The sequence below is a fragment of the Cryptomeria japonica genome, chromosome 9, assembly GCF_030272615.1.
Source record: "Cryptomeria japonica chromosome 9, Sugi_1.0, whole genome shotgun sequence".
In the NCBI taxonomy this organism is placed as follows: Eukaryota; Viridiplantae; Streptophyta; class Pinopsida; order Cupressales; family Cupressaceae; genus Cryptomeria; species Cryptomeria japonica.
The window spans coordinates 679,162,729-679,174,990 of NC_081413.1; positions in this window are offsets into that span (position 1 = coordinate 679,162,729).

The following is a 12,262-nucleotide window of genomic DNA, read 5'->3' on the forward strand; positions in this document are numbered from 1 at the left end:
ATGGGTAGAACTTTCATCAACGACTCAAGGAAGAGTTTGGGAAGAAGAGGAAGAAATACCTTTCCTCTGTTGACTAACAACAATCGAATTATTGCTATCATATAGAACACCATAACAAGGGTAAGCATGAGGGTAACCTCCACAAAGTCAACACATAGAGAAGAAGGTAGACAAGGTGAAACACCCTCCACCAAAGGTTAGAGCTGAATAGGAGCAACAAGCAAAGTAGGTTGTAAGCATTGGGTAGGAGGTTCCTTGAGACAACACCAACAATAAGAGGCTCATTGTCATCTAGGAAAGTGTTTTAAAAATAAGAATAAAAAACTTGGATAGTCAAATGATCACCATTAGCGTCCTTCCACCAAGTAACAATGCCTTTGTGATGCAAGAGAGAATAATTCATGGCCAAGTGACTAGTTGAGAAGCAACAATGGCATAAAAAAGGGAGGCCCTCACAATCCAATGGTTGATTGCTTTGTATACCCCTAACCATGAGAACCACATCCCCATAAAGAGGCATGGAGATATTAATATCAATCAAAATGTGTGAAAAGTTAGAATGACCCATGGTAAAAATGAAATTATCAACCTTCATAAAGTAGCCAATAGAGTTGCCAACAACCTTGTAACAAGAAACCTCCTAGAATTGGAGGGGAATATTGGGAAGTCTAACCTACACTAGATGCACATTAAATGGTTTGGTAAGATATTTAAAGGAAGTTTTCCAGGATTTGACCACGAGAGAGTGTACTCCCCAAGTCCACAACTTACTCAACACCAGTCTCAATCTTCAGAAGAAGCAAAAGAAGCATAAAAAAATCCCTAGCACAAGGGAAGAGTTCAATCTTAGCAGAAACTAAGGGCTTCCAAGAATCTCACACCCAACAATGAATATTTGTGAAAGAAGGTCAAAGACCAGCAAGGTCAACCCACAATAATGGTTCCCTTTTTGAGCCAAATTAACATAGTGAAATCAACATTTTGTACCAAATCTTCACTTTCTACTAAACCATTAGAAATTTGAGGATGAAGCAAATTAAAAATTTGTGTTTTTTTGTATAGATTCTAAATATATATATATATTTTTTAAAATAGAAATAAATTGTGAATATTTTTATCTAACTTTAAATAATTTGTTTTTCATAGTAATCATTAATTTTCAGAAGTGACATTTATGTCATCATCCATAACATTTTTTTATAGAAAGGATAAGATTCTAATTTGTAAAATATAGATTTCTCACACCAATATCTAGTGCATGGATTTTTTTCCATAATTTCTTGTTGCATATAATTTTTAAGTTAATTTCTGAAGTTGGAGTAAATATAATTTGGATAGAGGTTTATGTCATCTTGCATAGCTTATTTGTGTATGCATTTGAATTAAATTCTTTATTTTTTGTTGAAATAAGGAATAACAATACCTATACTTTTTAGAATTTTTTCCTCTATTTTCCTATTTTTTTCACGTGTGTGAAACAAAGACGTTAATATCTGATGAAAAACCTGCATTGACAAGAAACAAAAAGATAAATATAATAATCAAATTAAATATATTAAAAAGTATACTTTCTAGAAAGCTTATAATAACTTGGGCTACATGCTTACAAAACATTACTTCTAAATGAATTCCTTTGGCCCAAGAAAAGGTAAAGGAAAAGTGTTTTTTTTAGCATTTTGATAGGTGTAGAGGAGATTCCCTTGTAGGTATGATTTAAGACTAGAGGAGTTCTATCCAAGGGGGTTTGATCTAAGAGGTTTTTATCCAAACCTCTTTAATTAAAATCATTCAAATGGAACCTCTCAAGGCTGAATCATTATATTTTCTAAAAAATATGTGATTTAAGGAAAAATTAAGATACCCCAAGTTTGTAACCCATTATTGTTGGATTAACCAACAAATCTAAATGCCAAACCACAATATTTGTAGAAATTTTCTTTTTCCAACACATCTTGGCCACACACCACAACATCAGAGGTTTTTATTTTGGCACAAAGAAGAGGATGAGATTTTCCCATGGGAGAATGAGCAATAGCAAATTTGGAAATATGAGCAAATCTCTAACAACTGATAGTATAAATAGGCCTCAAAGTGGGCACAAACATCCATAGCTCTACTCCCGATAGAAGACTTAAGAGGATATCGACCATTAGTAGGTAGAAGTTCAAGTTTTTCCAAAAGTAAAGTTTTGTGGCATTTTGGTGCCACATCATGTGACACATTGGCAAGTCCGGCTGGACCACTTCGTGCCATAGTTGGTCCCCCACCTGACCAAGGGACAAAAAGACATTTTTGAGGTTTTTTTTTTGTCTTATTTAGAAAATGAATTAGGTTATCAGGGTTAATTTGAAGGCCATTTGGATGTATTTTTATTGACAACTTTTAAAAGGTATTTTTTATTCAATTTAATATTTTTTTAAATTTTAATTTATTAATATAAATAAAATTTTAATATTTATATTATGTGTGTTATTTGATATAAAAATATTAAATTGGATAAAATTGACAACATTGAGTTTTTACCCATTTTTTCTTTTAAATAATGTTAGAAAATTTGTCTACATGTTTGTTTGTTTTTCCTTTCTAGTTTAATTAGGCTCACGTCTTTATTGCATTTTGGGGTTAATTAACTTGTTTGAAGTGTCTTGTGCCTTTGGCATGCTTTGTGTTTAGATAGAACCCTAAAGATGATAACAAAATTATCTGAACTCCCCTCATCTTCCATTGGGCATTGTGTGTAAGAGAAATTGTTATCTTCTTTTTAGGTAGAAGGGCCTGCCCTCCTGAGAAGCCCATAAGGTCGGGTGAGAGGGAAACGACCCAAGCGATACTTCTTCAGCCTGCTATATAAATTAATACATCTGGCGAAAGCCGTGATGACCTGGTGATGTGTATCTACACCGACGGTTTTCCCCCAGTATCCACACTTTTGTGAGATGCATAAAAATCCTCTTGAGGACTGGGAATGGGTTCTTAAATGAGTTGGTGCCGCATGGGTAGACATTGGGTACTGTTGAAGTTCCCCCACTAGACACCTTAGAGTAGTGGCCCACCCTTATATTTGTCCAAACATTGCGATAATTTCAGTGCAAGGGGATAGTGAGTTTTCCTCCCAAGATACTCACCATAAGGCTTTCGTGAGATGAGACAAAAATCCTCGCCTTAGCATAAGCTACTTGTAGCTTTCTAGGGAGAGGGTGATAGGGTCATCCTTTTCTGAAGGCCCCTAGTTGTCGTCTCATGAAAAAGGAAAAATTAGTGAATACACCCATCAAGGTGTCCCTACACTTGAGCTGACGGAGATTCCAAGTTGTGGGTTGAAGTTACCGTATTGAGAACATTAACCTTAGGATAAGAAAGTGTTTGATGTGTTTTCAATTATGTTTAAACCCGTGGAAATTGGGCTGAATTTGGCCTATGAACATACACATTGACGTTAATTTTAACGCTATCACTAGTTGTAACAACCATTGTCTTCTTGTTGTCGATGTTTGATCTGAATTCCATACAAAAAAATTATGTACATGTGTTTCTATATGTATATATGTGCATGTATGTGTGTGTATGCATGCATGTGTGTATGAGTACATGTGTGTACATCTGCATGTGTGTATATATGTATACATGTGTGTGTATGTGTATATGTATGTTCACATATGTGTTTGTATATGTATATATTTGTACATGTGTGTGTATGTATGTATGTATGAGTATGTACAAGTATGTGTATATGTTTATGTGTGTATATATGTGTGTGTATGTGTGAGTATATGTGTGAGTATATGTGTGAGTATATGTGTGGGTATATGTGTGAGTATATGTGTGAGTTTGTGTATGTGTGTGTCTATGTATATGTGTATGTGTATGTGTGTATGTATGTGTGTATGTGTGTATGTGTATGCATATATGTGTATGTGTGTGAATATGTGTGTATGTGTGTAGATGTATGCAGATGCATGCATGTATGTATGTATGTATGTAGATGTATGTACGTATATGCATGTATTAATGTGATGTATGTATGTGTATGTGTATGCATATGTACATATGTATGTGTATGTGTATGTGTATGTGTACATGTGTCTATGTATGTGTATGTGTGGGTATGTGTATATGTATGTATATATGTATGTGTGTGTGTATGTGTGTATGTATATGTGTATGTATATGTGTATGAGTGACTGTATGTGTATGTGTGTGTGTATGTGTATATGTATGTGCATGTATGTGTGTGCATATGTATGTATGTGTGTATGTGTGTGTATGTATGTGTGAGTATGCATATGTATGTGTATGTGTGTGTATATGTGTGTATATCTGTGAGTTTATGTGTATGTGTGTGTGTATGTATGTGTGTATGTGTATGTGTGTATATATGTATGTGTGTGAGTATATGTGTGAGTTTATGTGTATGTGTGTGTGTATATATGTGTGCATGTGTGTAATATGTATGTAGATGTACATGTATGTATGTATGTGTGTATATGTATGTGTATGTATATGTACGTGTATGTATATATGTATATATGTATGTGTGTATATGTACATGTATGTGTGTGTGTATGTGTATGTGTATGTGTATGTGCGTCTATGTAATATGTATGGTTCTCATACAATGTATGGACTCATTAGATCGGTTAAGTGGACCATTCATTATCAATTAACAAGAGAGTAATTATCAACTAGGTATATTAGTTAAGTGGACCATCCATGTTCATTTTGTATGTTCAGTTGACAAGTAGAATAGGTTAAACATGTATGCATATTTAAAGCTGGGTCCAATTGACTTGATATACATGTGCATGTGGCCATGTGTATTTAGGGGTCTACAGATTTGGATTTCTTATCAATAGAAATTTGTCCAATGGGCAATAAAAGGACTAGATTATGGAACTATGATCGAATAAAAGAGACAAAAAAAGGAATACAACACCTGCTCAAGAACAAGTTCCTATTGACGATGAAGTGGTCCCAATTCAGGAAAGAGAAGAAATTGGTCCTAGTCAATCCAAAAAAAAATTCTTTGGTATGTCCAATTTGATGGAGATTGATGAAGACGCTCTTTTCAATGAGATTTCAATTGAGGATATGGTACTAGAAAGCACAATAAAACTACATAGCATAAAAAATTGGGATGAATATTTTCAAGATAAATCTCTAATTGGAAGAACACAATTGTTTGCAAAGTTATTTAGGAGAAAAGAAATGACCCCCGTCTTAGAGTTGTTGGGTGTTGATAACAAGAAGAAATCATCAAAGGGATCAGTAAATTAGATAGTGGTTGAAAATTTGCAAGAAGCTCTGAAATGTATCGAGAGCACAAGTCAAACTACTAATTTAAGTGCTTCACAAAGAGCATTAATGGCTATGATTTCTAGTAAAAAATTATCATAAAGAAGACAAACTCAAGCAATTGCCTAGTTATTGGATGTCTCTAGAAGAACTGTGCAGAGATATATTAGGAAAAGAAACATGTTGGATGAGAATATTGAAAAGAATTGGGTCAATATTTGCAGGGTTCCTCGAAAAAATAGAATTGCTGAAGATGTAAAAAGACTTGTTATTGAATATTGGACTAGTCACTCTTGTGTTTCTTCCAATAGAAGAGACACTATACAAATTAGAGATGAAGACAATACAAAAATTGCACATCCAAAATAGTTTATAGACACAACACATATCGAATTGTTTGAAGCATTCAAACAAGAATTTCCAGATGTCAAGATATGTTAAAGAATGTTTGAGGGATTACGACCATATTTTGTGCATATCAATAAGGTAAGTGAAACTTGTTGTTGAAATCACATTGAATTTTTGTTGCACCTCCAGTCATATAAAAAGGCAATGGTGGAAACTAATCCAAATGTAGTCATCCTTGCAAGTACACCATAGTTTGTGAAGTCTATTTTATGTGACAAATTAGAAGGTTCAGATGAGTACAATGTACAATGTATTAAAAATACATGTGCTAATTGTGGAGATTTGAAGAAATTTATAAAAATTGAGAACATTGATCTTTTAGTGCAAGTTCTATGGAAGAGATTTGAATATTAAAAATATCAAACAAAGTCAAGAGCCGAATCGAAAAAAATTATGTTAGAAGAGAGTGAATTTCCTTACAAAGAGTTTATGTGTAGATTTTAGAATATGATATATCCACATATCCTACATTGTCATGGTGCAAGATAGCAAGCAAAAAAATTTCATATCTCAAATTGCTTTCCTCCAGGTTGTATTTTTTCAATAGTAGATTTCTTTGAGAACTATACTTTTAGTCTTCACACAGATCTTCAAAGTCAATATTATCATTTTAAGCAGGTTGCCATTTTTGTACAAGTTTTGTATAGACATGCAGATTTTCATGTGGACGGTGTAGAATCTGGTGAAGATGAATGCATTATCATTAAAGAAGTTCACTTTTATATCAGTGATGATACTTGTCATGACAGGAGTTATGTAGCACATTGTTTTGAGATTTTTTTTGAAAATATCATACATCGTCAAATAAATGTTTCACAACATTTGATTTGCTCTGATGGATGTGCCGGTAAGTGAAAAAATTTATTAAATTTCTTGTAGTCTTTTAATTATCTAGTATAATTAAGTTTTGCAAACTAATATAATAGATTTGATTGTAACTTCACGAGACAATTTAAATTTGCAAAAGCATTCAATTGGTTGTCACAACAATAGGCTAAACGTGGTCTAAATTTTTTGTGAAACTTTTTTGAGAGTGGACATGGAAAAGGAGAGAATGATGGAGCAGGAGCCTAGGTGAAGCGTGCACTTCTCCAATATGAACTTGGAGTTAACAACATATGAAATTCAAGTGAGATAGTAGAATGGTGCAAAATTTATTTGGTGCACGTGACATGACATACCACAAACACTATTTTTGAGAAGTTAAAGACATTGATTGATCCAATCCTTATAATTGCCAAACAATTAATGGCATTAGAAGTTTGCATCAAGTGATGACTACAAGACATAGAAAACCTCTTGTGATTCAGGTAAGAGAACTTAGAACTTGTTTTTCTATTGAAATTGCATTTTAAAATAAGTCATGTCTACAGAACTTAACAAACCTCTTGTGATTTAAGTTAGAGAAAAATCATGTTTTTGTGTTGATTGCATTGAAAACAACGCAAATATTCAACAACGTTAGAACATTATAGATGGATTTGTTTCATAATGGGAGATGAAACAATTAGTCACAATGCCTCCTTTTGAAGATAGTGAAATTGTAGATATTCATGATCCTATATATTCAGCTGATTATGTATGTATGTACATTCGAGCTATTTTTGGATCGCTATACATATATGCATATATAGACACATGTACATTTGAGTTATTTTTTGCAACATATGTACACATGTACACGTATACATATACATTCGAGTTATTTTAAATTACAATATATACATATGTACACATGTACATTTGAGTTTATTTGTTGCAACTACTTTGAAATCAAAATTTATACAATTTGAGTTAATTTGTTGCATGCTATCTTATATTGATTTGAATCACTTAGTTGAATTGAATTAATTAATTGGTTTGAATTTATTTAATTAATTAATTTGACTAAATCATTGGATGTATTTGAATCACTTAATTGAGTTGATTTAGTTAATTCATTGGATTGATTTGAATCACTTAATTAATTGATTAATTTGTTGGATTGACTAATTCATTGCATTAATTCATTGGATGTATTTGAATCACTTAATTGAATTGATTTAATTAATTCATTGGATTGATTTGAATCACTTAATTAATTGATTAATTCATTGCATTAATTCATTGGATTGATTAGAATCACTTAATTGATTTGCACCACTTAATTGAATTGAATTAATTAATTGATTTGAATTATTTGATTAACTGATTTGAATTAGTTTGATTAATTCATTGAATTGGTTTGAATTGATTTGAATTAGTTTGATTAATTCATTGAATTTATTTGATTAATTGATTTAAATTAGTTTGACTAATTCATTGAATTGGTTTGAATTGTTTTGATTAATTGATTTGAATTAGTTTGGCTAATTCATTGAATTGGTTTGGGGTTGGTGGGGTGGGTAGGAACTTTATGGGAGAGGCGATTTTCTTCTTTTCTATACATAAAGGGAGGCAGTCCAATAATTATATGGAGGGAATGGCTATTCTTTATGCCCTTGAGTGGGCTTGGGAGTTTAGTAGTAGGAAGGTTATTTGTGAGTCAGATTCACAAATTATTGTTAATCTGCTGACTAGGCAGAAGGTGAGTGGGATTAACTGGTAGCTGGATGGGATTGTTCATCATATTCTTCAGATTAGTTCTTTAATGGAGCAGGTGTCCTTCATCCACATTCCTCGGGAATGGAATAGAGTAGCTAATTGTTTGGCTAAGTGGGCTTCAGAAAGCGAGAGTGACTGGAAGATTGAAGGTTGGGAGCATCTCCCCCCAGATTACTGTCAAGTTTTGCAGAGGATTCTTGCTGAGGACATGGAGAGTTATGATGTTGGTTGATCGTGGTCTGGGCCTAGGGCTTTTTTTGTGGCCTTGGGGCTCTAGTCCTCCTTGTAATTTTTGTGCTTGATCTTCAATAAAGTTTTTACCCCTTTTATTCAAAAAAAATAAAAATCATTGAATTGGTTTGAATTGATTTGAATTAATTTGATTAATTCATTGAATTGAATTGATTTGATTTGAATCACTTTTCAATTTGAATTGATTTGATCAATTTAATAATTAAATCAACAATTCAACTAACTAAATCAAATCGACAATTAACAATTCAACTGACTAATTGATTTAATAATTAAATTTATTAAATCAACAACTCAACTAACAAAATATAAAGATTTATCATCTAAAATAACATGATAAATTCTATGTAACTTGAACTAATTATAAAAATATAATATAGACACGTGTAATAAACAAACAAGTAATCTCATCAAACAAGTGTGTGTCTGATATGTATATAATGTCATCAAACATGTACAAGTGTCCGATATGTATATAATCTCATCAAACAAGTGTTAGATACATATATGTCAAAAAAAGGTACATGCACTGTACATATAATCTCATCAAACAATGATAATGTATAAACTAAGTCGGTCAACCCTCCACTGATCCGTGTCTTGAATGTTGTCCCTGCACAAGAAAGTACATGTAAGCACACACATATATATAAGCACATTCAAATATTATCTAACTATAAGTATGCAAATTTTACTTCAACATAAGTACATGCAAATTTTACTTGGTCTGATTGATCATCTGCACCACCAAAGTGTGCATGGGCCGCAGGTATCCAAGATGAAGAACTCAAACGTGGTCGACAAACCTAGATCATATATAATTAAAATTAAAATTGTGTTAACCAATAATTTTGAAGTTGAAATCCACTATTTAAAATCAATTAAATAATATGACCTTACAAAAAAAAAATTTGTACCTGATTGTGACCATGTGCAGGAGCAGAAGGAGGCTGCAAATATCCTAATGTCTCTAATATAATAGGATGTTGTATATAATTCAAAATTCAAATTGTGTTAACACTTTCAAAGTTGAAATACATTATTTAAAATCAAATAAATAATATGACCTTACAGAAAAAACAATGTGTACCTCACGAGATTCGAAGGCTCTCCCGATCCTGCTAACCTCATATGAATGGAAGGACACATGGTCAATGTCTATATCCAGCGATGCATCCTCTAAACCATCAATGAGAAGACTGGTATAGTGACCACAAGCTTGAGAAGGAGGTGTAAAAGTAATAGGTGGCAGTGGTGTAAGTTGTGGTGGCTCGGGTGTTGGATCACCTAGTGTAGGCTGAGGAGGAGGTGTGAGATCAACTGATGTATGTGGTGGAGGGGTTGTAGGATGCATTGGAATTCCCTCCTCTCTCCCCATATCACCTTGAGATTCTCTACCACCATGGCTCCTAGATCCACCTCTATGCACATGTTGTCTCATCTGTGTCGGTACATCCTTGAGTAGGATCCCAAGAATCAAAGAAAGAAGTGCATACAAATCCAATAAATCACTAGACAACAATGCACTCATCCTCTGCAAAGGATCAACCTCTATCAACTATGCAGTGTCAAGTGGAGATGGTATGTCTACACGGGCATAAGGATCAATGCCATTGCTAGATGTCGCATTTGTAGCCTATGGAATGGTACCCTGTGATCGCAACAAATATCTCCCAATGCAATTAGATGTCATCTGGTCGACCTGAGTGGCAATCTGTGCAATGTTGGAATAGATATGTCGCATGACATCATCAACTATTGCATATGCTTCCTATGATAACTCCAACTAATGCTCATTTATTAACAAGCGTTGGTGCATTAGGTCGTATTAATTTATCATTGAGCCTCCCTCTCCCTTGCCCAACATTCGCTAGTATAGATGTATAATCAATGTCTAAGCCCATATGAAACTCTACAAACAATTGTTTGCAAAAACAAAGTGGCAACTCGTCCTTCTGTGACCACATATGATGAGATGCCAACCATCTAGGATATATGAATGGTGCCACAACTAGATCAGTGCCTCTGGTAACTAAATATCCTCTAATCTTATATTGTCTCGGACCCTGATAATGGGGGAACATAATATGGACCTATGTAGAAGATACATCCTTGCTCACGGTTTCCCATTTCACCATACCAATGACACTGTGTGAAAGGGAGATATAGAAAGCATCGACAAACATGTCATCATAAGGATTATATGTCCGAATAGTGTGGTGCAGGAGCACCTAGATTTTAACCAGTTTGTTGATACATTTTACAAATTTTGGAGTGACTATCCATATTTTGGATCAGTTTTTGAATAATGGATTTCTTGAAGGTCCACGTGTGTTTGATAGTCATTTGAAGGGTAATTGTCACCAATGTTGTGTGTTTCTCTCAAATTTGGCCAATGAGCCCTTGTAAGCCTAAAATGGCATAAAATTGTATTATGATGTAAAACATCTTGTAAAGCCTTATTAGGCATTTAGGCATGTCATTTTGATGTTAGGGAGTCATCCTAGGAGGTTTAGTATGAGTAGAAAGGCATAAAAGGCAAAAATGCACATTTGAGCAAAAGTTGTCATTGTTGCTTGACAACTTTTTGCAACTTTGTATTTTTGAGCAAATCGGTGGTTAGGAAACCGATGAAGACTTGGTTATGACCAAAATGGCATATAAAATTCTCTGAGAATGATTGTACATGGGTTGGAATATCTTTGAGCAAGTTTGAATAGAAATTTGAAGATAATTTTCAGATTTCACCTTGTATTTTGTCATTTTTGTAGCAGTAATCCGTACCAAATGGATTGACCTTGCTATTGTTATTTCATGGTGATTTAGTGTATGTTATTGTATTGCTCAAGAGGTGTTTGTAATTTCTCTTAGTGCAGGTTTGAAGTGTGTTTGCAAATTTGTATTGCTCTCAGTCTGAGCAAGGGCTCAAGAGCCCAGTCATGGTTCCAACTTGAAATCCCTTGAGTTTTGCTCAATGAACCTTGGGATTCAAGTCATGGAACCCTTGTATAGTGCAAATTATTTTTGGAAAGGCCTGGAAGTTGTTGGGAAGCAACTTGCTATCATTTCCTAGGCGAGATCTATCATAGCCCGGTTAGGAATATGATTGATAATTTTGTATTTGCTTGCAGGGATGAGAAGTTGTGAATGTGGAAAGTGTGGAATGAAAGAGTGATGTATGGAACAATATCAGCGAAGAGGTGGAGGTGTGACAGGGTGTAGAAACCATTAAAATCCGTTGAAGAAGACTGCTAACTCCTAAACCCTCAAAAGTGCCATTTTTGGGATCCGTACCAGAATGGACAGACTAGACAACCTAACCTAGCGGATCCAAAATTTTGTCCAAAAGGGTACTCGAAACACAAAATGTGTTCAAAGGTTCTTTGAGTGTTTTCTGAGAATTTGCTCAAAAACCGGCAAGGTAGGGCTAATTAGAGCTCTAGGGCTACTAGGCCTAGAAAATAGGAAGAAGAGGGAGCGATGGGAAAATGGTGAGAAACCAATGGAAGAACCACTTGAATGGAGTTGAAACATCTATAGAACACCCCCTAAAACCCCTGCAAGTACATGTTGGAGGTTTGGATAGTTTAATGGTTGTATTTACCATAGTGAATCTCAACCATGCTTATAGCAACTATTGAGCACAAATTGATAGGGAGCACTCCAAGAGAGTTTGAGTGTTTGACTTGTTAATGGACAAGTGAAGAGTGATAGGAGCCCACTAAAA